The following is a 24,187-nucleotide window of genomic DNA, read 5'->3' as shown; positions in this document are numbered from 1 at the left end:
TCTTCTATATCTTCTGCCGTGGTCGGACATTGAGCTGAGCTCAATTTCACACCTTGCAACACAGGCAAGAACCCCTTCTTAGACTGATCCATATTGAACTTCTTCAATATCTTATCAAGGTATGTGCTTTGTGAAAGACCTATGAGGCGTCTTGATCTATCTCTATAGATCTTGATACCTAATATATAAGCAGCTTCTCCAAGGTCCTTCATTGAAAAACTCTTATTCAAGTAGGCCTTAATGCTTTCCAAAAGTTCTATATCATTTCCCATCAAAAGTATGTCATCTACATATAATATGAGAAATGCTATAGAGCTCCCACTCACTTTCTTGTAAACGCAGGCTTCTCCATAAGTCTGCATAAACCCAAACGCTTTGATCATCTCATCAAAGCGAATGTTCCAACTCCGAGATGCCTGCACCAGCCCATAAATCGAGCGTTGGAGCTTGCACACCTTGTCAGCATTCTTAGGATCGACAAAACCTTCCGGCTGCATCATATACAATTCTTCCTTAAGGAAACCATTAAGGAATGCCGTTTTGACGTCCATTTGCCATATCTCATAATCATAGAATGCGTCAATTGCTAACATGATTCGACGGACTTCAGCTTCGCTACGGGTGAGAAAGTCTCATCATAGTCAACCCCTTGAACTTGTCGATAACCCTTAGCGACAAGCCGAGCTTTATAGATGGTCACATTACCATCCGCGTCTGTCTTCTTCTTGAAGATCCATTTATTTTCTATGGCTCGCCGATCAACGGGCAAGTCAGTCAAAGTCCATACTTCGTTTTCATACATGGATCCTATCTCGGATTTCATGGCTTCCATCCATTTGTCGGAATCTGGGCCCGCCATTGCTTCTTCATAGTTCGAAGGTTCACCGTTGTCTAACAACATGATTTCCAAGACAGGGTTACCGTACCACTCTGGTGCGGAACGTGTCCTTGTGGACCTACGAAGTTCAGTAGGAGCTTGATCCGAAGTATCTTGATCATCATCATTAACTTCCTCTCTAATCGGTGCAGGCACCACAGGAACATTTTCCTGAGCTGCGCTACTCTCTGCTTTAAGAGGCAGTACTTCATCAAGCTCTACTTTCCTCCCACTTACTTCTTTCGAGAGAAACTCCTTCTCTAGAAAGGATCCATTCTTGGCAACGAAGATCTTGCCTTCGGATCTGAGGTAGAAGGTATACCCAATGGTTTCCTTAGGGTATCCTATGAAGACGCATTTTTCCGACTTGGGTTCGAGCTTTTCAGGTTGAAGTTTCTTGACATAAGCATCGCATCCGCAAACTTTTAGAAACGACAGCTTAGGTTTCTTCCCAAACCATAATTCATACGGTGTCGTCTCAACGGGTTTCGACGGAGCCCTATTTAAAGTGAATGCGGCAGTCTCTAAAGCATAGCCCCAAAATGATAGCGGTAAATCGGTAAGAGACATCATAGATTGCACCATATCTAATAGTGTGCGATTACGACGTTCGGACACACCATTACGCTGAGGTGTTACAGGCGGCGTGAGTTGTGAAACTATTCCACATTTTCTTAAGTGTGTGCCAAATTCGTGACTCAAGTATTCTCCCCCACGATCTGATCGCAAGAACTTGATTTTCCTGTCACGTTAATTCTCAACCTCACTCTGAAATTCCTTGAACTTTTCAAAGGTCTCAGACTTGTGTTTCATCAAATAGACATACCCATATCTACTCAAGTCATCAGTGAGGGTGAGAACATAACGATAGCCACCGCGAGCCTCAACACTCATTGGACTGCACACATCAGTATGTATGATTTCCAATAAGTTGGTTGCTCGCTCCATTGTTCCTGAGAACGGAGTCTTGGTCATTTTACCCATGAGGCATGGTTCGCACGTGTCAAATGATTCGTAATCAAGAGACTCTAAAAGTCCATCTGCATGGAGCTTCTTGATGCGTTTGACACCTATGTGACCAAGGCGGCAGTGCCACAAGTATCTGGGACTATCATTATCAATCTTACATCTTTTGGTATTCACACTATGAATATGTGTAGCATTATGCTCGAGATTCATTAAGAATAAACCATTCACCATCGGAGCATGACCATAAAACATATCTCTCATATAAATAGAACAACCATTATTCTCGGATTTAAATGAGTAGCCATCTCGAATTAAACGAGATCCTGATACAATGTTCATGCTCAAAGCTGGCACTAAATAACAATCATTGAGGTTTAAAACTAATCCCGTAGGTAAATATAGAGGTAGCGTGCCGACGGCGATCACATCGACCTTGGAACCATTCCCGATGCGCATCGTCACCTCGTCCTTCGCCAGTCTCCGCTTATTCCGCAGCTCCTGCTTTGAGTTACAAATGTGAGCAACCGCACCGGTATCAAATACCCAGGAGCTACTACGAGTACTGGTAAGGTACACATCAATTACATGTATATCACATATACCTTTCGTGATGCCGGCCTTCTTGTCCGCTAAGTATTTGGGGCAGTTCCGCTTCCAGTGACCACTTCCCTTGCAATAAAAACACTCAGTCTCAGGCTTGGGTCCATTCTTTGGCTTCTTCTCGGCAGCTTGCTTACCGGGCGCGGCAACTCCCTTGCCGTCCTTCTTGAAGTTCTTCTTACCCTTGCCTTTCTTGAACTTAGTGGTTTTATTCACCATCAATACTTGATGTTCCTTTTTGACTTCTACCTCTGCTGACTTCAGCATTGAATATACCTCAGGAATGGTCTTTTCCATCCCCTGCATATTGAAGTTCATCACAAAGCTCTTGTAGCTCGGTGGAAGCAACTAACGGATTCTGTCAATGACCGCGTCATCCGGGAGATTAACTCCTAGCTGAGTCAAGCGGTCATGCAACCCAGACATTCTGAGTATGTGCTCACTAACAGAACTATTTTCCTCCATCTTACAGCTGAAGAACTTGTCAGAGACTTCATATCTCTCGACCCGGGCATGAGCTTGGAAAACCATTTTCAGCTCTTCGAACATCTCATATGCTCCGTGTCGCTCAAAACGCTTTTGGAGCCCCGGTTCTAAGCTGTAAAGCATGCCGCACTGAACGAGGGAGTAATCATCAGCACGTGTCTGCCAAGCGTTCATAACGTCTTGTTCTGCAGGGAAAGCATGTGCTTCACCTAGCGGTGCTCGTAGGACATAATCTTTCTTGGCAGCTATGAGGGTGATCCTCAGGTTCTGGACCCAGTCCGTATAGTTGCTGCCATCGTCTTTCAGCTTGGTTTTCTCTAGGAACGCGTTGAAGTTGAGGAAAACGTTGGCCATTTGATCTACAAGACATATTGTAAAGATTTTAGACTAAGTTCATGATAATTAAGTTCATCTAATCAAATTATTTAATGAAATCCCACTCAGATAGACATCCCTCCAGTCATCTAAGTATAACATGATCCGAGTTAACTAGGTCGTGTCCGATCATCACGTGAGACGGACTAGTCAACATTGGTGAACATCTTCATGTTGATCGTATCTTCTATACGACTCATGCTCGACCTTTCGGTCTTCTGTGTTCCGAGGCCATGTCTGTACATGCTAGGCTCGTCAAGTCAACCTAAGTGTTTGCATGTGTAAATCTGTCTTACACCCGTTGTATGTGAACGTTGGAATCTATCACACCCGATCATCACGTGGTGCTTCGAAACAACAAACTGTCGCAATGGCGCACAGTTAGGGGGAACACTTTCTTGAAATTATTATGAGGGATCATCTTATTTACTACCGTCGTTCTAAGTAAACAAGATGCAAAAACATGATAAACATCACATGCAATCAAATAATAGTGACATGATATGGCCAATATCATATAGCTCCTTTGATCCCCATCTTGGGCTCCATGATCATCTTGTCACCGGCATGACACCATGATCTCCATCATCATGATCTCCATCATCGTGTCTCCATGAAGTTGCTCGCCAACTATTACTTCTACTACTATGGCTAACACGTTTAGCAATAAAGTAAAGTAATTTACATGGCGTTTCTCAATGACACACAGGTCATACAAAAATAAAGACAACTCCTATGGCTCCTGCCGGTTGTCATACTCATCGACATGCAAGTCGTGATTCCTATTACAAGAACATGATCTCATACATCACATATATATCATTCATCATTCATCACAACTTTGGCCATATCACATCACATGACACTTGCTGCAAAAAACAAGTTAGACGTCCTCTAATTGTTGTTGCAAGTTTTACGTGGCTGCAATAGGGTTCTAGCAATAACGTTTTCTTACCTACGCCAAAACCACAATGTGAATTGCCAATTTTATTTACCCTTCATAAGGACCCTGTTCATCGAATCCGATCCGACTAAAGTGGGAGAGACAGACACCCGGCAGCCACCTTATGCAACTAGTGCATGTCAGTCGGTGGAACCGGTCTCACGTAAGCGTACGTGTAAGGTTGGTCCGGGCCGCTTCATCCCACGATGCCGCCGAATCAAGATAAGACTAGTAACGGCAAGCAAATTGACAATATCGACGCCCACAACTACTTTGTGTTCTACTCGTGCATAGTAACTACGCATAGACCTAGCTCATGATGCCACTGTGGGGAACGTTGCAGAAAACAAAAAAAATTCTACGTTTCACCAAGATCAATCTATGGAGTCAACTAGCAACGAGAGGAGAGTGCATATACATACCCTTGTAGATCGCGAGCGGAAGCGTTCAAGAGAACGGGGATGATGGAGTCGTACTTGCCGTGATCCAAATCACCAATGACCAAGTGCCGAACGGACGGCACCTCCGCGTTCAATACACGTACGGAGTGGATGACGTCTCCTCCTTCTTGATCCATCAAGGGGGAAGGAGAGGTTGATGAATATCCAGCAGCACGACGGCGTGGTGGTGGATGCAGCAGTGATCGCAGCAGGGCTTTGCCGAGCTTTTACGAGAGGGAGAGGTGTAGCAGGGGAGAGGGAGGCGCCAAGACTTGAGGTTTTGCTGCCCTCCCTCCCCCTTTATATAGGCCCCCTTGGGGGGTGCGCCGGCCCTAGGAGATGGGATCTCCTAGGGGGGGGGGCGGCGACCAAGGGGGTGGAGTACCCCCAAGGCAAGTGGAGGCGCCCCCTCCCCTAGGGTTCCCAACCCTAGGCGCATGGGGGGGGCCAAGGGGGGGCGCACCAGCCCACCAGGGGCTGGTTCCCCTCCCCACTTCAGCCCATGGGGCCCTCCGGGATGGGTGGCCCCACCCGGTGGACCCCCGGGACCCTTCCGGTGGTCCCGGTACAATACCGGTGACCCCCGAAACTCTCCCGATGGCCGAAACTGCACTTCCTATATATAATTCTTCACCTCCGGACCATTCTGGAACTCCTCGTGACGTCCGGGATCTCATCCGGGACTCCGAACAACTTTCAGGTTACTGCATACTCATATCTCTACAACCCTAGCGTCACCGAACCTTAAGTGTGTAGACCCTACGGGTTCGGGAGACATGTAGACATGACCGAGACGGCTCTCCGGCCAATAACCAACATCGGGATCTGGATACCCATGTTGGCTCCCACATGCTCCTCGATGATCTCATCAGATGAACCATGATGTTGAGGATTCAAGCAACCCCGTATACAATTCCCTTTGTCAATCGGTACGTTACTTGCCCGAGACTCGATCGTCGGTATCCCAATACCTTGTTCAGTCTCGTTACCGGCAAGTCACTTTACTCGTACCATAATGCATGATCCCGTGATCAACCACTTGATCACTTTGAGCTCATTATGATGATGCATTACCGAGTGGGCCCAGAGATACCTCTCCGTCATACGGAGTGACAAATCCCATTCTCGATTCGTGCCAACCCAACAGACACTTTCGGAGACACCTGTAATGTACCTTTATAGTCACCCAGTTACGTTGTGACGTTTGGTACACCCAAAGTACTCCTACGGTATTCGGGAGTTGCACAATCTCATGGTTTAAGGAAATGATACTTGACATTCAGAAAAGCTACAGCAAACGAACTACACGATCTTTGAGCTAAGCTTAGGATTGGGTCTTGTCCATCACATCATTCTCCTAATGATGTGATCCCATTATCAATGACATCCCCATGTCCATAGCCAGGAAACCATGACTATCTGTTGATCAACGAGCTAGTCAACTAGAGGCTCACTAGGGACATATTGTGGTCTATGTATTCACACATGTATTACGATTTCCGAATAATACAATTATAGCATGAATAATAGACAATTATCATGAACAAGGAAATATAATAATCATTTTATTATTGCCTCTAGGGCATATTTCCAACAATTACTCCCTCATTCAGTGCGGCATGCTTTACAGCTTAGAACCGGGGCTCCAAAAGCATTTTGAGAGACACGGAGCATATGAGATGTTCGAAGAGCTGAAAATGGTTTTCCAAGCTCATGCCCGGGTCGAGAGATATGAAGTCTCCGACTAGTTCTTCAGTTGTAAGATGGAGGAAAATAGTTCTGTCAGTGAGCACATACTCAAAATGTCTGGGTTGCATAACCGCTTGACTCAGCTGGGAGTTAATCTCCCGGATGACGTGGTCACTGACAGAATCCTTCAGTCGCTTCCACCGAGCTACAAGAGCTTTGTGATGAACTTCAATATGCAGGGGATGGAAAAGACCATTCCTGAGGTGTATTCAATGCTGAAATCAGTAGAGGTGGAAATCAAAAAGGAACATCAAGTGTTGATGGTGAATAAAACCACTAAGTTCAAGAAAGGCAAGGGTAAAAAGAACTTCAAGAAGGACGGCAAGGGAGTTGCCGCGCCCGATAAGCAAGCTGCCGGGAAGAAGCCAAAGAATGGACCCAATCCTGAGACTGAGTGTTTTTATTGCAAGGGAAGTGGTCACTAGAAGCGGAACTGCCCCAAATACTTAGCAGACAAGAAGGTCGGCAACACTAAAGGTATATGTGATATACATGTAATTGATGTGTACCTTACCAGTACTCGTAGTAGCTCCTGGGTATTTGATACCGGTGCGGTTGCTCACATTTGTAACTCAAAGCAGGAGCTGCGGAATAAGCGGAGACTGGCGAAGGACGAGGTGACGATGCGCGTCGGGAATGGTTCCAAGGTCGATGTGATCGCCGTCGGCACGCTACCTCTACATTTACCTATGGGATTAGTTTTAAACCTCAATAATTGTTATTTAGTGCCATCTTTGAGCATGAACATTGTATCAGGATCTCGTTTAATTCAAGATGGCTACTCATTTAAATCCGAGAATAATGGTTGTTCTATTTATATGAGAGAGATGTTTTATGGTCATGCTCCATTGGTGAATGGTTTATTCTTAATGAATCTCGAGCGTAATGTTACACATATTCATAGTGTGAATACCAAAATATGTAAGGTTGATAATGATAGTCCCACATACTTGTGGCACTGCCGCCTTGGTCACATAGGTGTCAAACGCATGAAGAAGCTCCATGCAGATGGACTTTTGGAGTCTCTTGATTACGAATCATTTGACACGTGCGAACCATGCCTCATGGGTAAAATGACCAAGACGCCGTTCTCAGGAACAATGGAGCGAGCAACCGACTTATTGGAAATCATACATACTGATGTGTGCGGTCCAATGAGTGTTGAGGCTCGCGGTGGCTATCGTTATGTTCTCACCCTCACAGATGACTTGAGTAGATATGGGTATGCCTACTTAATGAAACACAAGTTTGAGACCTTTGAAAAGTTCAAGGAATTTCAGAGTGAGGTTGAGAATCAACGTGACAAGAAAATCAAGTTCTTGCGATCAGATCGTGGGGGAGAATACTTGAGTCACGAATTTGGCACACACTTAAGAAAATGTGGAATAGTTTCACAACTCACGCCGCCTGGAACACCTTAGCGCAATGGTGTGTCAGAACGTCGTAATCGCACTCTATTGGATATGGTGCGATCTATGATGTCTCTTACCGATCTATCGCTATCATTTTGGGGCTATGCTTTAGAAACTGCTGCATTCACTTTAAATAGGGCTCCGTCGAAATCCGTTGAGACGACACCGTATGAATTATGGTTTGGGAAGAAACCTAAGCTGTCATTTCTAAAAGTTTGGGGATGTGATGCTTATGTCAAGAAACTTCAACCTGAAAAGCTCGAACCCAAATCGGAAAAATGCATCTTCATAGGATACCCTAAAGAAACTATTGGGTATACCTTCTACCTCAGATCCGAAGGCAAGATTTTTGTTGCCAAGAATGGGTCCTTTCTAGAGAAAGAGTTTCTCTCGAAAGAAATAAGTGGGAGGAAAGTAGAACTTGATGAAGTATTACCTCTTGAACCGGTAAGTGGCGCAGCTCAAGAAAATGTTCCTGAGGTGCCTGCACCGACTAGAGAGGAAGTTAATGATGATGATCATGAAACTTCAGATCAAGTTGCTCCTGAACTTCGTAGGTCCACAAGGACACGTTCCGCACCTGAGTGGTACGGCAACCCTGTCTTGGAAATCATGTTGTTAGACAACGGTGAACCTTCGAACTATGAAGAAGCGATGGCGGGCCCGGATCCCGACAAATGGCTGGAAGCCATGAAATCCGAGATAGGATCCATGTATGAAAATGAAGTATGGACTTTGACTGACTTGCCCGATGATCGGCGAGCCATAGAAAATAAATGGATCTCTAAGAGGAAGACAGACGCGGATGGTAACGTAACCATCTATAAAGCTCGGCTTGTCGCTAAGGGTTATCGACAAGTTCAAGGGGTTGACTACGATGAGACTTTCTCACCCATAGCGAAGCTGAAGTCCGTCCGAGTCATGTTAGCAATTGCCGCATTCTATGACTATGAGATATGGCAAATGGACGTCAAAACGGCATTCCTTAATGGTTTCCTTAAGGAAGAATTGTATATGATGCAGCCGAAGGTTTTGTCGATCCTAAGAATGCTGACAAGGTGTGCAAGCTCCAACGCTCGATTTATGGGCTGGTGCAGGCATCTCGGAGTTGGAACATTCGTTTTGATGAGATGATCAAAGCGTTTGGGTTTATGCAGACTTATGGAGAAGCCTGCGTTTACAAGAAAGTGAGTGGGAGCTCTGTAGCATTTCTCATATTGTATGTGGATGACATACTGTTGATGGGAAATGATATAGAATTCTTGGAAAGCATAAAGGCCTACTTGAACAAGTGTTTTTCAATGAAGGACCTTGGAGAAGCTGCTTGTATATTAGGCATCAAGATCTATAGAGATAGATCGAGACGCCTCATTGGTCTTTCACAGAGTACGTACCTTGACAAGATATTGAAGAAGTTCAAAATGGATCAGTCAAAGAAGGGGTTCTTGCCTGTATTGCAAGGTACGAGATTGAGCACGGCTCAATGCCCGACCACAGCAGAAGATAGAGAAAAGATGAGTGTCGTCCCCTATGCCTCGGCCATAGGGTCTATCATGTATGCTATGTTGTTTACCAGACCTGATGTAAACCTTGCCGTAAGTTTGGTAGGAAGGTACCAAAGTAATCCCGGCATGGAACACTGGACAGCGGTCAAGAATATCCTGAAGTACCTGAAAAGGACTAAGGATATGTTTCTTGTTTATGGAGGTGACGAAGAGCTTGTCGTAAAGGGTTACGTCGATGCTAGCTTCGACACAGATCTGGATGACTCTAAGTCACAAACCGGATACGTGTATATTTTGAATGGTGGGGCAGTAAGCTGGTGCAGTTGCAAGGAAAGCGTTGTGGCGGGATCTACATATGAAGCGGAGTACATGGCAGCCTCGGAGGCAGCACAAGAAGCAGTCTGGGTGAAGGAGTTCATTACCGACCTAGGAGTCATACCCAATGCGTCGGGCCCGATGACTCGCTTCTGTGACAACACCGGAGCTATTGCCCTTGCCAAGGAGCCCAGGTTTCATAGGAAGACCAGGCATATCAAGCGTCGCTTCAACTCCATTCGTGAAAGAGTTCAAAATGGAGACATAGGGATTTGTAAAGTACATACGGACTTGAATGTGGCAGATCCGTTGACTAAACCTCTCCCTAGAGCAAAACGTGATCAACACCAGAACTGCATGGGTGTTCGATTCATCACAATGTAACTAGACTATTGACTCTAGTGCAAGTGGAAGACTGTTGGAAATATGCCCTAGAGGCAATAATAAAATGGTTATTATTATATTTCTTTGTTCATGATAATTGTCTATTGTTCATGCTATAATTGTGTTATCCAGAAATCGTAATACATGTGTGAATACATAGACCACAACACGTCCCTAGTGAGCCTCTAGTTGACTAGCTCGTTGATCAAAAGATAGTCATGGTTTCCTGACTATGGACATTGGATGTCATTGATAACGGGATCACATCATTAGTAGAATGATGTGATGGACAAGACCCAATCCTAAGCATAGCTCAAAGATCGTGTAGTTCATTTGCTGTAGCTTTTCCGAATGTCAAGTATCATTTCCTTAGACCATGAGATTGTGCAACTCCCGGATACCGTAGGAGTGCTTTGGGTGTGCCAAACGTCACAAGTAATTGGGTGACTACAAAGGTACACTACAGGTATCTCCGAAAGTGTTTGTTGGGTTGGCACAAATCGAGACTGGGATTTGTCACTCCGTATGACGGAGAGGTATATCTGGGCCCACTCGGTAATGCATCATCATAATGAGCTCAATGTGACCAAGTGGTTGATCGCGGGATCACTCATTACGGTACGAGTAAAGTGACTTGCCGGTAACGAGATTGAACGAGGTATTGGGATACCGACGATCGAGTCTCGGGCAAGTAACGTACCGATTGACAAAGGGAATTGTATACTGATTGATTGAATCCTCGACATCGTGGTTCATCCGATGAGATCATCGTGGATCATGTGGGAGACAACATGGGTATCCAGATCCCGCTGTTGGTTATTGACCGGAGAGGCATCTCAATCATGTCTGCATGTCTCCCGAACCCGTAGGGTCTACACACTTAAGGTTCGATGACGCTAGGGTTGTAGAGATATTAGTATGCAGTAACCCGAAAGTTGTTCAGAGTCCCGGATGAGATCCCGGACGTCACGAGGAGTTCCGGAATGGTCCGGAGGTAAATATTTATATATAGGAAGTTCAGTTTCGGCCATCGGGAAGGTTTCGGGGGTCGCCGGTATTGTACCGGGACCACCGGAAGGGTCCCCGGGGTCCACCTGGTGAGGCCACCTATACCGGAGGGCCCCATGGGCTGAATTGGGAGGGGAACCAGCTCCTAGTGGGCTGGTGCGCCCCCCTTGGGCCTCCCCTGCGCCTAGCGTTGGGAAACCCTAGGGGTGGGGGCGCCCCCCACTTGGCTTGGGGGGAAGCCACCCGTTGGCTGCCGCCCCCTTGGAGATCCATCTCCTAGGGCCGGCGCCCCCAAGGCCCCTATATAAAGAGGGGGGAGGGAGGGCAGCCGCACCCCTGGCTCTTGGCGCCTCCCTCTCCCTCCGTAACACCTCTTCTCCCCGCTTGCGCTTGGCGAAGCCCTGCCGGGATCCTGCTGCATCCACCACCACGCCGTCGTGCTGCTGGATCTTCATCAACCTCTCCTTCCCCCTTGCTGGATCAAGTTGGAGGAGACATCTTCCCAACCGTACGTGTGTTTAACGCGGAGGTGCCGTCCGTTCGGCACTAGGTCATCGGTGATTTGGATCACGTCGAGTACGACTCCATCAACCCCGTTCTCTTGAACGCTTCCGCGCGCGATCTACAAGGGCATGTAGATGCACTCCTCTCTCCCTCGTTGCTAGATGACTCCATAGATTGATCTTGGTGATGCGTAGAAAATTTTAAAATTCTGCTACGTTCGCCAACAGACAACACTCTCCCCTCTCGTTGCTATGCATCACCATGATCTTTCGTGTGCGTAGGAAAATTTTGAAATTACTGCGTTCCCCAACAGTGGCATCTGAGCCAGGTCTAAGCGTAGATGTTATATGCACGAGTAGAACACAAAGGAGTTGTGGGCGTGAGTATATACATATTGCTTGCCATTACTAGTTGATTCTTGATTCGACGGTATTGTTGGATGAAGCGGCCCAGACCGACATTACGCGAGACTGGTTCTACCGCCGTGCTTCGCACACAGGTGGCTAGCGGGTGTCTGTTTCTCCAACTTTAGTTGAGTCGGATTCAACGAACAGGGTTCTTTCTGAAGATCAAAAAGCAATCACTATACCCCATTGTGGTTTTTGATGCGTAGGTAAGAACGGTTCTTGCTCAGACCGCAGCAGCCACGCAAAACTTGCAACAACAAAGTAGAGGACGTCTAACTTGTTTTTGCAGGGCTTGTTGTGATGTGATATGGTCAAGATGTGATGAGATATAAGTTGTTGTATGAGATGATCATGTTTTGTCGAAGTTATCGGCAACTGGCAGAAGCCTTATGGTTGTCTCTTTATTGCATAAGATGCAAGCACCAAATAATTGCTTTACTTTATCGCTATGCGATAGCAATAGTTGCAAGAGCAATAGTTGGTGAGACGACCATGTGATGACACGTTGATAGCGATCAAGATGATGGAGATCATGGTTTCATGCCGATGACGATAGAGATCATGACGGTACTTTGGAGATGGAAATCAAAGGCACAAGATGATCATGGCCATATCATGTCACATATTTTGATTGCATGTGATGTTTATCCTTTATGCATCTTATTTTGCTTAGTTCGGCTGTACCATTATAACATGATCTCTCACTAAATTTCAAGGGATAAGTGTTCTCCCTGAGTATGCACCGTTGCGAAAGTTCATCGTGCCGAGACACCACGCGATGATCGGGTGTGATAAGCTCTACGTTCACATACAACGGGTGCAAGCCGGTTTTGCACACGTAGAATACTCGGGTTAAACTTGACGAGCCTAGCATATGCAGATATGGCCTCGGAACACTGAGACCGAAAGGTCGAGCGTGAATCATATAGTAGATATGATCAACATAGTGATGTTCACCATTGAAAACTACTCCATCTCACGTGATGCTCGGACATGGTTTAGTTGATATGGATCACGTAATCACTTAGATGATTAGAGGGATGTCTATCTAAGTGGGAGTTCTTAAGTAATATGATTAATTGAACTTTTAAATTTATCATGAACTTAGTCCTGTTAGTATTAGCATATCTATGTTGTAGATCAATAGCTCGCGTTTAGCTCCCCTGTTTTATTTTTGATATGTTCCTAGAGAAAACTAAGTTGAAAGATCTCATTGCTGCACTATGTCCTTGATGCACCGCGGTGACAGACTGATTGCATGAGCAGATGCAGACGTTATGAACGTTTGGCAAGCTCGATATGATGACTACTTGATAGTTTAGTGCACCATGCTTTACGGCTTAGAATAGGGGCTTCAAAGATGTTTTGAACGCCACAGAGCATATGAGATGTTCCAAGAGTTGAAATTAGTATTTCAGACTCATGCTCATGTCGAAAGGTATGAGACCTTTGACTGTACTTTGCCTACAAGATGGAGGAGAATAGCTCAACGAGTGAGCATGTGCTCAGAATGTCTGAGTACTACAATCACTTGAATCAAGTGGGAGTTAATCTTCCCGATAAGATAGTGATTGACAGAGTTCTCTAGTCACTGTCACCAAGTTACTAGAACTTCGTGGTGAACTATAATATGCAAGGGATAATGGAAACGATTCCCAAAGCTCTTCGCGATGCTGAAATTGGCGAAGGTAGAAATCAAGAAAAAGCATCAAGTGTTGATGGTTGACAAGACCACTAGTTTCAAGTAAAAGGGCAAGGGAAAGAAAGGGAACTTCAAGAAGAATGGCAAGCAAGTTTCCACTCCCATGAAGAAGCCGAAAGCTAGACCCAAGCCTGAAACTGAGTGCTTCTACTGCAAAGGAAATGGTCACTGGAAGTGGAACTGCCCTAGATACTTGGCGGATAAGAAGGATGGCAAAGTGAACAAAGGATATTTGATATACATGTTATTGATGTGTACTTTACTAGTGTTTATAGCAAACCCCTCGGTATTTGATACTAGTTCAGTTGGTAAGAGTAGTAACTCAAAACGGGAGTTGCAAAATAAACAAAGACTAGTTGAGGACGAGGTGACGATGTGTGTTGGAAATGATTCCAAGGTTGATAAGATCACCATCACACACTCCCTTTACCTTCGGGATTAGTGTTGAACCTAAAATAAATGTTATTTAGTGTCTGCGTTGAGCATAATATGATTGGATCATGTTTATTGCAATAAGGTTATTCATTTAAGTCAAAGAATAATTGTTATTCTGTTTACATGAATAAAACCTTCTGTGGTCATACACCCAAGGTGAATGGTTTATTGAATCTCGATCGTAGTGATACACATATTCATAATATTGAAGCCAAAACATGCAAAGTTAATAATGATAGTGCAACCTATTTGTGGCACTGCCGTTTAGGTCATATGTGTGTAAACCGCATGAAGAAACTCCATGCCGATGGACTTTTGGAATCACTTGATTATGAATCACTTGATGCTTGTGAACCATGCCTCATGGACAACATGACTATGTAACGCCCCGAGACCGTTGTGCCAAGTGTCTTCCAGTTATTCACTGTTGTTGTCTTGTCTTCTGTTTGCGTGTCATGCATTTCATATCATGTCATCATGTGCATCACATTTGCATACGTGTTCGTCTCATGCATCCGAACATTTTCCCCGTTGTCCGTTTTGCAATCCAGCGCTCCTATGTCCTTCGGCGCTCCCTTTTGCTTCTATTCGTGAGCGGGTATTAAACTCTCCCGGAATGGACTGAGATTTGCCAAGCGGCCTTGGTATACCACCGGTAGACCGCCTGTCAAGTTTCGTGCCATTTGGAGTCCGTTTGATACTCCAACGGTTAACCGAGGAACCGTAAAGGCCTCGTGTGTGTTGCAGCCCAACACCCCTCCAAAGTGGCCCAAAACCCATCCAAACCCCCTCCATCCTCTCGGTCGTTCGATCACGATCGCGCGGCCGAAAACCGCACCTCATTTGGACTCTCCTAGCTCCCCTACCTATATATATGTGTCTTCCCCCGAAAATTCATGGACGAACCCTAACCATCTCCCTCCTCGCGCCGCTGGACATGTCCTTCCGCGCCGGACATGTCCGCCGGACACGTCGTGCCGGCCAATCACATCACGCCACGTCAGCGCCGCCGCCTCCCTCCTCCAATCCGGCAGCGCCACCTCACCGCGCCTCTCTCTCCTCCCCACCGTGGCCCGTGGGGCCCGAGGCCGGCCCGCCCGAGCCCGGATCCGCCCGCCGCCGCCTCCCGCAGGCGCCCGCGCCCGCGCGCCTTCGCCGGAGCCATCGCGCTCCACCGCCGCGCGCCCATCGCCGGTGCCTCGCCAGATCTTCGCCGCTCGCGCCGTTCGCCGCCGCCCTGTCCCCGTGCGCCTCCCGCGCCGAGGTCGCCGCCCCGTGCCTCGCCGGAGTGCCCCTGCCTCACCGCCTTGGCTCCGGCCACCACCACCGACCGACCACGCCACGCCGCTCGCTGGAATCCTCGCCGGAGGCCATCCCGGCCAGATCCACCCCGGGTGGATGAGATCCACCCGGATCCGAACCAAACACCGTCTCCGTCCTGGATCCCTCCGTCCCGGAACCACTCCATCCCGTTGACTTTTCTCGGAGGTCTATTTTTCTCTAAGTCCCTTCTCTGTGATATTTCCAGGCCATGTTCATCGCATCATAACTTCATCATCGTAGCTCTGTTTCATGTGCATGATATATCAAAATGTTCATCTGGTTGTGCTCTTCATTTTGTTCCATTGCACCATGCTTGTTTGACTACATCTTGATGCCCTAATGACTGTTGCAAGAGTGCTTCATAATGTTAGTTCCTGATTCTTATCAGTTTATGATCATTTGTCATTTTTGCCATGATTATTGTGTGCTGCATATGGGCATGAGCTCTACATGTGTTTTGGGCTATGCCATGCCATATTTACAGGGTTGTATGCCATGTATTTTTATGATCAATGTGGTGAATATCACAAGCATGCAAAGTAGCTCTCGTGATATTGCTGATTTCGGGGACTTAGAATTCTTCTAATCATTTCCTTGATGTTATTTTTATGCCATGTATTCATGTTGCTACAGAGTGATCCATGCCTCTTTTGAGCATGTTCAGTAAGGATGATTTTGAGATATTGTTATGCTCTATCCATCCATGCCCTTGTTTGCATTTATGGAGTGTCCTAGCATGACTCAATCTTGCTCTACTTTTGCTATAAAATGTTCCTGGCAGATTGGTTATGTGTTAATCAATTTTGCCAAGGTTGTTGTAGTTGATCCATGCATGCTATGAGGTTGTTCTTGCCATGTTTAGCTTCTTGATCATGTCTTCTTGCTGGTAGTATGCTTAGTTTGTCATGCAATGCCTTGTGTTGAGTGCATCGAGCTCGCAAACATGCCTTCATAACTCTATTTATGCCATGTCCAGTTTTCTGCTAAGTCTGAATCTGTTAACGAAACTTGCTATGTTTACATGGGTGCCATCATATCTTATGATCCTTTTTGGCTTATGGTCAGTAAGGGACTTTTGTTATATGCTTTGAATAGTTTCATGCCATGCCTTGTGTTGCTATGATATGATCCCGTAGCATGTTGTTATCTTGCTCTAAACATTGCTTCCTGATGTTAATTCCTGACATGTTATTTTCACTAAGTCTGTGATGCTGTTATCTTTTGCACTTTTGCCATGCTTGTTTGAGCCTTCTATTGTGAGATTTAGCCATAGCTCAGTGTTCATCTTTTGTCAAGAATCTTGAGTAGATCACTTCCATGTGCTTTGTTGCTATGTTAGAGTGGAGTAGCTTAGTTTCTTGTTGCATTCTAGATGGCATCGTGTTGTTAATCGCATATTTGTGCCATTATTGTTTTGCTTGACATTTGCAAACCGTGCATCCGATTCCGGTGATCTTTATATCAATTTCGACCGAAATCAACTCATCTTTCTAGCGGCACTCTTGGTTTGTCAAGTTGAGGCCTGGTTCAATCTTTTCCTTCGGAGCACGCATATGCATTGCATATTACATCCCGCATATCATGCCATGTTTTGCATCATGTTGGTTGTGCATTGCATCATGGTTTTGTGTTTCCCTTGCTTGTGTTCTTGCCTTGGGTAGAGCCGGGAGACGAGTACGTGATCGAGGAACCCGTTGAGTACGCTTACGAAGATCAAGCTTACGTCAACTCGGAGAACTTTGCAGGCAAGATGACCATACCCTCGAAATCACTTCTATCTTTGCTTGCTAGTTGCTTGCTCTTTTGATATGCTGCGATACCTACCACTTGCTCTATCGTGCCTCCCATATTGCCATGTCAAACCTCTAACCCACCTTGTCCTAGCAAACCGTCGTTTGGCTATGTTACCACTTTGCTCAGCCCCTCTTATAGCGTTGCTATGGGATAGCACAATATCTCTTATTATATTAATGCATCTATATACTTGGTAAAGGGTGGAAGGCTTGGCCTTATGCCTGGTGTTTTGTTCCACTCTTGACGCCCTAGTTTCCGTCATACCGGTGTTATGTTCCTTGATTTTGCGTTCCTTACGCGGTTGGGTTATAATGGGAACCCCTTGACAGTTCACCTTGAGTAAAACTCCTCCAGCAAGGCCCAACCTTGGTTTTACATTTACACTAACAACCTAGCCTTTTCCCTTGGGTTTCCAGATCCCTAGGGTCATCTTTATTTTAACCCCCCGGGCCAGTGCTCCTTTGAGTTTTGGTCCGAACCGAGCTGCCTGCGGGGCCACCTCGGGGAAACTTGAGGGTTGGTTTTACTCGTAGCTAGTCTCATCCGGTGTTTCCCTGAGAACGAGATACGTGCGACTCCTATCGGGATTTGTCGGCACATCGGGTGGCTTTGCTGGTCTTGTTTTACCATTGTCGAAATGTCTTGTAACCGGGATTCCGAGTCTGATCGGGTCTTCCTAGGAGAAGGAATATCCTTCGTTGACCGTGAGAGCTTGTGATGGGCTAAGTTGGGACACCCCTGCAGGGTTTTGAACTTTTGAAAGCCATGCCCGCGGTTATGGGCAGATGGGAATTTGTTAATATCCGGTTGTAGAAAACTTGACAGTTAACTTATTTAAAAATGCATCAACCGCGTGAGTAGCCGTGATGGTCTCTTTCCGGCGGAGTCCGGGAAGTGAACATGGTTCTTGTGTTATGTTTGATGTAAGTAGTTTCAGGATCACTTCTTGATCACTTCTAGTTTACGACCGTGCTTTGCTTCTCTTCTCGCTCTCATTTGCGTAAGTTAGCCACCATATATGCTAGTGGTTGCTGCAGCTCCACCTTACTACCTTTTCCTACCCATAAGCTTAAATAGTCTTGATCGCGAGGGTGTGAGATAGCCAAGTCCCCGTGACTCACAGATTACTTCCAAAACCAGTTGCAGGTGCCGATGATACCAGTGCAGGTGACACAACCGAGCTCAAGGAGGAGCTCGATGAAATTTGTGTTCGTTGTGTTGTTTCGTTTCCAGTCGTTCAGTAGTGGAGCCCAGTTGGGGCGATTGGGGATCTAGCATTAGGGGTGGTCTTATTTTATTTTGGTTCCGTAGTCGGACCTTGATTGTATTCTAGATGATGTAATGCTATATTTATGTATTGTGTGAAGTGGCGATTGTAAGCCAATTATCCCTTGCTTATTCAGTACATGGGATGTGTAAAGATTACCCCTCTTGCGACATGCCTACTATGCGGTTATGCCTCTAAGTCGTGCTCCGACACGTGGGAGATATAGCCGCATCATGGGTGTTACAAGTTGGTATCAGAGCCTTCCCCGACTTAGGAGCTCCCTGCTTGATCGAATCGTTGGCGTTGTTGAGTTTAGAAAAATGTTTTGAGTCTTTTAGGATTATATATATCGGAGAGTAGGATTCTTTTTACTCCTCAGTCCCTTCGTCACTCTGGTGAGGCCTCCTGACGTAGAGTTTTGACTCTTCTCTCCTCAAATTTCACTAAAATTTTTTTAGGATCACGCGGGTATCTTGGAATCGTTCCGATGGTTTTGTGACGAGAACATTGTTCTTGGTGCCTCCTGACATTTAGGGGTTGTGGCAGTGTCCCGGGGAGTTGAGCTCCAAGGTGTTGTCGTCACAATTTTATCGTTGCAGTTCTGGAATACCTGAGTTTTGCCGACATCGAAAATCTCTTTTATGCAGTTGTTGGTGAGATAACCTCGACGCCACCCAGCACTGGGGCGGGAGTTCGGGAGTATTGCCATAACTTGTATAACGGATGCTTTTCGAAGGTTGAGGTAAATGATTTCCGAAGGTTTCTTGGTTATGTGTTGAAGGATGGATACAGCTGGATGCAGGATTTGTTAGTTTTGGGTGAGATATTATGCTTCCCCTGTATCCCCAACACCTGATTGCATAACCAGAAAGTTTCGGGAGTTTATAAGTGGGAATTGAAGTAGCTCTTAGGATATCTTTCCGACAGATGCATGATATGAGATTGGGGTTCGACGTCTAGTGGTCCGCCTATCCATGGTTGGTTTTACAGTGGTCTCGTTGTGTCTTAAAGAGTCCATGGCTATGCTGACTCGGGGATGCTTCGTTGTCATGTGCACTGCCTTGTACATGATGGTGCTGTACGATCAAGCCCGTGTGGGCCCCACCATGAAAACTTTGGACGAAATCTCTATCATATGTTTGTTCGGCTTATTCTGCAAGCCAATCCTTGTTTTATTTTATTTGTGATTTTCGAGTTGCTTCGATGTCAAATGTGTTGGGGAACGTAGCAGAATTTTAAAATTTTCTACGCATCACAAATCAATCTATGGAATCATCTAGCAACGAGGGAGAGAGGAGTGCATCTACATACCCTTGTAGATCACGAGCGGAAGCGTTCAAGAGAACGGGGTTGATGGAGTCGTACTCGACGTGATTCAAATCACCGATGACCTAGTGCCGAACGGACGGCACCTCCGCGTTCAACACATGTACGGTTGGGAGACGTCTCCTCCTTCTTGATCCAGCAAGGGGGAAGGAGAGGTTGATGAAGATCCAGCAGCACGACAGCGTGGTGGTGGAAGCAACGGTGATCTCGGCAGGGCTTCGCCAAGCGCTGGGAGACAGAGGAGTGTCACGGGAGGGAGAGGGAGAGGCCAGAGGCTTGGGGGCGCAGCCCTCCCTCCCCCCACTATATATAGGGTGCCTAGGGGGGGCGCTGGCCCTAGGAGATCCAATCTCCTAGGGGGCGGCAGCCAAGGGGGTGCCTTGCCCCCCAAGGCAAGGGTGGCGCCCCCACCCCTAGGGTTTCTAACCCTAGGCGCAGGGGGAGGCCCAAGGGGGGGCGCACCAGCCCACTAGGGTCTGGTTCCCCTCCCACTTCAGCCCATGGGGCCCTCCAAGATAGGTGGCCCCACCCGGTGGACCCCCGGGACCCTTCCGGTGGTCCCGGTACAATACCGATGACCCCCGAAACCTTCCCGATGGCCAAAACTGGACTTCCTATATATGAATCTTTACCTCCGGACCATTCCGGAACTCCTCGTGACGTACGTGATCTCATCCGGGACTCCGAACAACTTTCGGGTTACCGTGTGCTAATATCTCTACAACCCAGTTACGTTGTGACGTTTGGCACACCCAAGGCACTCTTACGGTATCCAGGAGTTGCACAATCTCATGGTCTAAGGAAATGATACTTGACATTCAGAAAAGCTATAGCAAATGAACTACACAATCTTTGAGCTAAGCTTAGGATTGGGTCTTGTCCATCACATCTTTCTCCTAATGATGTGATCCCGTTATCAATGACATCCAATGTCCATAGTCAGGAAACCATGACTATCTTTTGATCAACGAGCTAGTCAACTAGAGGCTCACTAGGGACGTGTTGTGGTCTATGTATTCACACATGTATTACGATTTCCGGATAACACAATTAATGCATGAACAATAGACAATTATCATGAACAAAGAAATATAATAATAACCATTTTATTATTGCCTCTAGGGCATATTTCCAATAGTCTCCCACTTGCACTAGAGTCAATATTCTAGTTACATTGTGATGAATCGAACCCCCATGCAGTTCTGGTGTTGATCATGTTTTGCTCCAGTGAGAGGTTTAGTCAACGGATCTGCTACATTCAGGTCCATATGTACTTTACAAATCTCTATGTCTCCATTTTGAACACTTTCACGAATGGAGTTGAAGCGACGCTTGATATGCCTGGTCTTCCTGTGAAACCTGGGCTCCTTGGCAAGGGCAATAGCTCCAGTGTTGTCACAGAAGAGAGTCATCGGGCCCGACACATTCGGTATGACTCCTAGGTCGGTAATGAACTCCTTCACACAAACTGCTTCTTGTGCTGCCTTCGAGGCTGCCATGTACTCCACTTCTCATGTAGATCCCGCCACAACGCTTTGCTTGCAACTGCACCAGCTTACTGCCCCACCATTAAAAATATACACGTATCCGGTTTGTGATTTAGAGTCATCCAGATCTGTGTCGAAGCTAGCATCGACGTAACCCTTTACGACGAGCTCTTCGTCACCTCCATAAACGAGAAACATTTCCTTGGTCCTTTTCAGGTACTTCAGGATATTCTTGACCGCTGTCCAGTGTTCCATGCCGGGATTACTTTGGTACCTTCCTACCAAACTTACGGCAAGGTTTACATCAGGTCTGGTACACAGCATAGCATACATGATAGACCCTACGGCCGAGGCATAGGGGACGACACTCATCTTTTCTCTATCTTCTGCCGTGGTCGGGCATTGAGCCGTGCTCAATCTCGTACCTTGCAATACAGGAAAGAACCCCTTCTTTGACTGATCCATTTTGAACTTCTTCAATATCTTGTCAAGGTACGTACTCTGTGAAACACCAATGAGGCATCTCGATCTATCTCTATAGATCTTGATGCATAATATACAAGCAGCTTCTCCAAGGTCCTTCATTGAAAAACACTTGTTCAAGTAGGCCTTTATGCTTTCCAAGAATTCTATATCATTTCCCATCAACAGTTTGTCATCCACATACAATATGAGAAATGCTACAGAGCTCCCACTCACTTTTTTGTAAATGCAGGCTTCTCCATAAGTCTGCATAAACCCAAACGCTTTGATCATCTTATCAAAGCGAATGTTCCAACTCCGAGATGCTTGCACCAGCCCATAAATCGAGCGTTGGAGCTTGCACACCTTGTTAGCATTCTTAGGATCGACAAAACCTTCCGGCTGCATCATATACAATTCTTCCTTAAGGAAACCATTAAGGAATGCCGTTTTGACGTCCATTTGCCATATCTCATAATCATAGAATGAGGCAATTGCTAACATGATTCAGACGGACTTCAGCTTTGCTACGGGTGAGAAAGTCTCATCGTAGTCAACCCCTTGAACTTGTCGATAACCTTAGCGACAAGCCGAGCTTTATAGATGGTCACATTACCATCCGCGTCTGTCTTCTTCTTAAAGATCCATTTATTTTCTATGGCTCGCCGATCAATGGGCAAGTTAGTCAAAGTCCATACTTCGTTTTCATACATGGATCCTATCTCGGATTTCATGGCTTCCAGCCATTTGTCGGAATCCGGGCCCGCCATCGCTTCTTCATAGTTCGAAGGTTCACCGTTGTCTAACAACATGATTTCCAAGACAGGGTTGCCGTACCACTCTGGTGCGGAACGTGTTCTTGTGGACCTACGAAGTTCAGTAGCAACTTGATCTGAAGTTTCATGATCATCATCAACTTCCTCTCTAGTCGGTGCAGGCACCTCAGGAACATTTTCTTGAGCTGCGCCACTTACCGGTTCAAGAGGTAATACTTCATCAAGTTCTACCTTCCTCCCACTTATTTCTTTCGAGAGAAACTCTTTCTCTAGAAAGGACCCATTCTTGGCAACAAAGATCTTGCCTTCGGATCTGAGGTAGAAGGTATACCCAATAGTTTCTTTAGGGTATCCTATGAAGACGCATTTTTCTGACTTGGGTTCGAGCTTTTCAGGTTGAAGTTTCTTGACATAAGCATCGCATCCCCAAACTTTTAGAAATGACAGCTTAGGTTTCTTCCCAAACCATAATTCATACGGTGTCGTCTCAACGGATTTCGACGGAGCCCTATTTAAAGTGAATGCGGCAGTTTCTAAAGCATAGCCCGAAAATGATAGCGATAGATCGGTAAGAGACATCATAGATCGCACCATATCCAATAGAGTGCGATTACGACGTTCTGACACACCATTGCGCTAAGGTGTTCCAGGCGGCGTGAGTTGTGAAACTATTCCACATTTTCTTAAGTGTGTGCCAAATTCGTGACTCAAGTATTCTCCCCCACGATCTGATCGCAAGAACTTGATTTTCTTGTCACGTTGATTCTCAACCTCACTCTGAAATTCCTTGAACTTTTCAAAGGTCTCAGACTTGTGTTTCATTAAGTAGGCATACCCATATCTACTCAAGTCATCTGTGAGGGTGAGAACATAACGATAGCCACCGCGAGCCTCAACACTCATTGGACCGCACACATCAGTATGTATGATTTCCAATAAGTTGGTTGCTCGCTCCATTGTTCCTGAGAACGGAGTCTTGGTCATTTTACCCATCAGGCATGGTTCGCACATGTCAAATGATTCGTAATCAAGAGACTCTAAAAGTCCATCTGCATGGAGCTTCTTCATGCGTTTGACACCTATGTGACCAAGGCGGTAGTGCCACAAGTATGTGGGACTATCATTATCAACCTTACATCTTTTGGTATTCACACTATGAATATGTGTAGCATTACGCTCGAGATTCATTAGGAATAAACCATTCACCATCGGAGCATGACCATAAAACATATCTCTCATATAAATAGAACAACCATTATTCTCGGATTTAAATGAGTAGCCATCTCGTATTAAACGAGATCCTGATACAATGTTCATGCTCAAAGCTGGCACTAAATAACAATTATTGAGGTTTAAAACTAATCCTGTTGGTAAATGTAGAGGTAGCGTGCCGACGGCGACCACATCGACCTTGGAACCATTCCCGACGCGCATCGTCACCTCGTCCTTCGCCAGTCTCCGTTTATTCCGCAGCTCCTGCTTTGAGTTACAAATGTGAGCAACCGCACCGGTATCAAATACCCAGGAGCTACTACGAGTACTGGTAAGGTACACATCAATTACATGTATATCACATATACCTTTCGTGATGCCGGCCTTCTTGTCCGCTAAGTATTTGGGGCAGTTCCACTTCCAGTGACC

Source organism: Triticum urartu, chromosome 5A (genome assembly GCF_056163025.1).
Source record: "Triticum urartu cultivar PI428250 chromosome 5A, HENAU_Tu73, whole genome shotgun sequence".
Classification (NCBI taxonomy): domain Eukaryota; kingdom Viridiplantae; phylum Streptophyta; class Magnoliopsida; order Poales; family Poaceae; genus Triticum; species Triticum urartu.
Note: the sequence above shows the minus strand (reverse complement) of the source record.